This window comes from Benincasa hispida, chromosome 2 (assembly GCF_027475165.1).
Source record: "Benincasa hispida cultivar pf3 chromosome 2, pf3_genome.v1.1, whole genome shotgun sequence".
Classification (NCBI taxonomy): Eukaryota; Viridiplantae; Streptophyta; class Magnoliopsida; order Cucurbitales; family Cucurbitaceae; genus Benincasa; species Benincasa hispida.
This window is the reverse complement of record NC_143479.1, coordinates 61,323,266-61,329,176: the sequence shown is the minus strand read 5'-3', so window position 1 is coordinate 61,329,176 and position 5,911 is coordinate 61,323,266.

Genomic DNA, 5,911 nt, shown 5'->3' with positions numbered 1-5,911 from the left:
GCTAGTGAGTCGGTAGCTAGTACGAAGAGGAAACCACTTTGTGTAAACTATGGTAGGCCTCATACAGGAGTATGTTATGGTAATAGGAATGTGTGTTTCCAGTGCGGACAAGCTGGGCATTTCAAAAGAGTTTGTCCTCAGTTAAGTCGTGGAACACAAAATGAACAAAGACAAGTAACACAGACGGGGAACCAACCTAGAATGACCGGGACTAGGGGAGAAGGATTCGATGTGGCTAAGCAGAAAGGGGTAGTTGGATGACCACCGCAGCAGCAGCAGGGTAGAATGTACGCTATGACACACCAGGAAGCGGAAGAAGCTCCAGATGTCGTAACTGGTACGATAACTTTATGTAATCAATCCGCTTATGCATTATTTGATCCTGGTGCTACACACTCATTCATATCTAGTATGTGTGCATTACATATAGATAAAATACCTAAACGTATGGATGAGGAATTATTTATCTCTATGCCTGTAGGAGATACTCTAGTGGTACATGAGTATTATAGGAATTGTGAAGTAATTCTTGGAGACCAAAGTTTTTGGGTCGACTTGATTCCATTAGAATTACTATGAAATAATGTTAATCCTTGAGCATACCTAGTTACCACGCCATCTTCATCAGATCGTCTGCATCTTCTAAAACAGTTGCTAAATGTTTAACCATTTCTTTTCCTGTACTAGTACCTTACATTGTCAAATATTTATAATAAAAGAAAATATTTATAATATATTAAATGATAAAAAGATGTAAAACAAAATAAACAAACTAATATGTCAAAACTTCAGTTGCAATCCAATTTTGAGCGCACATCAAAGCCTCTATCATTTTTGGATGAAGTTTGTTACGATGTGGGCTTACAATCCTACCACAGGTACTAAAAGCAGACTCTGATACGACACTAGATAACGGGATGGCTAATATGTCTCTTGCAATTTCTTGTAAAATTGGATACTTGACACCATTCAATTTCCACCAACTCAAAATGTCAAAATCGGATGTTTGAGGTAAGACAGGTTCATCTAAATATGTATCAAACTGTTGCTTCTGATTCATATTATTGGAATTTGATACAAACAAGTCATAATCATTAAAATCATCAAATTCTATATTCTATGAGGTTCCATCTAAATTTCTAGCATGATAATCATCACCTTCACCTTCATGCTTCAGCTGATATTCTATTTTCAAATCTAAACAAATTTTTTTAATCCTTTCCATTTCAAGAAAAAAACTATCTCCATTTCTAAGGAAGTAAAACTCAATCAACTTTAATTTGTAACGTGGATCTAAAACTACAGCTATGACCATTACCCCATGAATTTTCTTCCGATACTTATCAAACTTTGATATCATATTTGAAGCCATGACTCTGATCTCTTGAATGCCAGAATTAGTCCACTAAAAAATAGCCAAATCAATTTACAAATTTTTGGGAAAAAAGATTAGCAGTAGGATATTTGGATCCAGAAAATATTTCAGTCACGTGATGAAATATTTTCAGTTTCTCACATATCTCTTTTGCTAATACCCAATCTTGATCCAAAGGCAAACACTTGTACTTTTGTTCTTGTTGTTTTAATCGATAAAAAATAGCTTTGTACTTTAATGCAGTGGCTAACATAAAATATGTAGAATTCCACCTAGTACAACAATCAAGACTCAACACAATCATAAACATTCAACTGTCGAGCAGTTTCCTCAAATTTCTCCTTCTTTTTTGTGTTTCTTGATACCATCTTAAATAATGATTGGATGACATTACAAAATTCCCTAAAACCTTCATGCTCAACTATTGAGAGAAGATATTCATATCTTATTATCATCCTAACTAATGCTTTTTTTGTAGCTTCCTGATCGAAGTTATATAAACTCAATGTATTGTTATTCTCTCTATTAGGATTCAATACGGATTGTCGTATGTCCTTTTGTCCTTTATATGGGCATATCTTAATATGATCATGCAAATGTTTGGTTCCATTTTTACTTTCACCCCCTAATTTTTGTTTGCAATAATTACAAACCACCTTGTCTACTCCATCTATTTTTTGTTTCTTAAAATGGTTCCAAACAACCAATGTCAATCTCCTCTTTAAAGATCCCTTCTCAATATCCTCATCAAGAATAACACAATTATCAACATTCAAATTATTATTATTCGATGAGCATGGAGTTAAATTTTGGGTTGAATTTGGGGTTCAATCTGGTGTTGGATCTGAGATTGGACTTGGAATTGGATTTGGAGAATCTTTATTTGTAGAAGGTGATGAAGACATTATTTTCAATCTACCAAAAATTTAATTTAAAAACCCCTCTTTAGACTTGGACTTCATTTTCAAAGTATTCAAACATATTCAAAGCATTCAACCCCAAAATTGAAAGCATTCAAATTTCAAACATATACAAACATATTTTCCAAACATATTCAAGCCTAAAATTCAAAACATTCAAATATCAAACATACACAAACATATTTTTCAAACATATTCAAGCATAAAATTCAAAACATTCAAATATCAAACATACACAAACATATTTCTCAAACATATTATTTACTAATTTCAAGCATACTTTCAAAAATATCAAACGGCCAAATAGGAGAACGAAAGGAAATTTTACCGACACCGGCTTGAACTTTGAAGTCTTGAAAGTTGAACGGACATATCTCGTCTCTCGGAACAGCACAAAGTCTGTTTTTTTCAAAAGAAAAACAACATAAAACAGTCAAAATATATAAAACAAAGACTCATGATCTAAACAAATTTTGGATATAGCTAAACAATTAATTATTTTACATTATTCCTCTGCCCTAAACAAGTCTTCACACTCACAGTCTTCAGTCTTCATGGCGTTAGTACTGGAAGTCTTCACTGGTGTGGATCTGTCTTCAGTCTTCAATGGCACTGGCGGACGTGAACACAGACCTGTCTTTACACAGGTGGAGGCAGACGCGGACCTAGAAGTGGCAAACGCGGACGGACGCAGACCTGGAAGTGGCAGACGCGGGTGATTTTGTCTTCAATGGTGGAGGTGGACAGACGCGGAGGCGAATGATAATTGGAAGTGGCGAACTATCTTCACCTAGAGCTGGAAGTGGCGATCTTTTCAATGGCACATGCAGATGGAAGTGGCAGACTGTCTTCACCTGGTGCTAGATTCGGCGGACACGGCCAGTAGCAGTAGGGATTTAGTTTTAGGGATTTAGTATTTTTGGCAGAACTAGAAGGAAGGATAAGAGGAGAAGATTTTGGGCTTTTTACTTTTTCATTTTAGGGTTTTTTTAATAAACATATATACAAATTAATAAGTTTATATTATTCTAAATATATATATATATATTTATAAAAAATATATATATAAATTCGAGGTCGGGGTCGGGGCGAGGATACTATCCCCATCCCTGCCTCGTCTCCAGATGGAGCCTCGAGAAAATTCCCCGGTTTGACCCCATCCCTGATTAAACCAGGGAATCCCCAACCCGAACGGGGTCCCCGCGGGTTTTTTGGCCAACCCTACTTCTATGATATCCTCTCCCTCAACGATTGGTTTTTTCCAACAACCCTCAGTACACTAAGCATGGAAGAAGGACAAACTTCACATGTCCATCCAAATATCCATGACCAATATGTTACATATCGACAATGTAGTAAGGGTATACACTTTCCAGGGGAAAGTCAACCACCAAGTGTAAGAGGGCGTGGAGATCGTGGACACTATGTCACTCAACATGATCGATCTAGGCGTAATAGAGGATGTTCTTTCAGTCGTGAATAAAGAACATTGTACATATGATTAAATTTATTAATGAAATTCAATTACGAAAATGCACTTGCAGTCTACAACACATCCTAAAGAACCTTGACTATTATTTACAATAGTCGAAAGTTAATATCTATATTTTTGCATAAGTTTCTAATAACTTTAAATAAAAAAAAAATAATTTGAAATTAAAAATTAATATTGAGTACTATCAAATCAATCATAGAAATTTCTTAATCTTAAAATAACAATATTACTATCAAATCAATCATAGATATTATTAAGCGATCGAATAGAGAATACTAAGCGATCAGATAAATATTACTGGGCGATCAGAGAGAATACTAAGTGATCGGATAGATATTACTAAGCAATTGGAGAAAATACTAAGCGATCGTTTGGCTAATACTAAGCGATCATTTAGATAATACTAAGCGATCGAATAGATATTACTAAGCGATCGGAGAGAATATTAAGCGATCAGATAGATATTACTAAGCGATCGGAAAGAATACTAAGCGATTGTTTGGCTAATACTAAGTGATCGTTTAGATAATACTAAGCGATCGTTTAGCTAATTGTTACGCGATTGTTTAGATATCCTTTACGCGATCGTGTACTAATTTATAAAGCGATCGTTTGGCTAATACTAAGCGATCACTTAGGTTTTGTTAAGCAATCGTTTAGAGAATACTAAGCAATCGTTTAACTAACTATTCCGCGATCGTTTCGATATCCATCATATAATCGTTTGGCTAATACTAAGCGATCGCTTAAGTTTTGTTATTCGATCTTTAGATAATACTAAGCGATCGTTAAGGTTTTGTTAAGCGATCGTTTAGCTAATTGTTACACGATCGTTTAGTTATCCATTACGCTATCGTGTACTAATTTATAAAGCGATTGTTTGGCAAATACTAAGCAATCATTTAGGTTTTGTTATGAGATCGTTTAGATAATACTGTACTAATTTATAAAGCGATCGTTTGGCTAATACTAAGCGATCACTTAGGTTTTGTTATGAGATCGTTTAGATAATACTAAGTGATCGTTTAGGTTTTGTTAAGTGATCGTTTAGCTAACTGTTACGTGATCGTTTAGATATCTATTACGCGATCATGTACTAATTTATAAAGTGACCGTTTGGCTAATACTAAGCGATCGCTTAGGTTTTGTTATGCAATCGTTTAGATAATACTAAGCGATCATTTGGATTTTGTTAAGCAATCGTTTAGATAATACTAAGCGATCGTTTACCTAACTGTTACGCGATTTTAGTTTTCGTTTAGATAAATTTATGCTAAATTTGTAGAATACAATTGGTGTTGTACATTTAACTAAGCAAACAAATAACTAAGCGATCGTTTAGATAAATTTGTGCTAAAATTACATATTGTACAATACAGTTGGTGTTGTACAGAATATAATTGGTGCTAAAATTACATAGTGTACAGTACAATTGATGTGTATATCAAACATATCCAGACTGATATTTAGTCGTTGGTGCATCATACTCACTAATTCACTGACTGTTATATCATTTCTGACTTTCAGACCTTTCATATGGCCACCAACATAATTTCTTCCGGACTCATCCTAATCATCACCAAATTGTACAAAGATGTGAAGTAGGGCCATTGATCTACAATTGGATAAACAAATCATTGATAAGTGAACGACCGTGTATAAATTAGTGAACGACCGTATATAAATTACTAAGCGATCGTGTATAAATTACTAAGCGATCGTGTATAAATTACTAGTGATCGTGTATAATTTACTAAGCGATCGTGTACAAATTACTAAGTGATCGTGTATAATTTATTAAGTGATCGTGTATAAATTACTAAGCGATCATGTATAATTTACTAAACGATCTTATAGTAATTTATTAAACGATTACTTGTTCAATAGACGCATTAATGCGGCGTACAGGGGAGAAAAATAATAAAATATTCCCGAATGCATCTCTTCAAGAGGCACATTCAGATGGGGATAAAAAAACTACCCTTTTCCCCCTAAATAAGTTGGAAACCCCCCTTTTCCCCAATTAACTTTCGAAACAACCCCCGCCCAATCTAAATAACCCCCAAACAACTCTAAGTCCCAAATCTCCCTCTTTACCGCATTTCAAGTTTTTCAACCTTC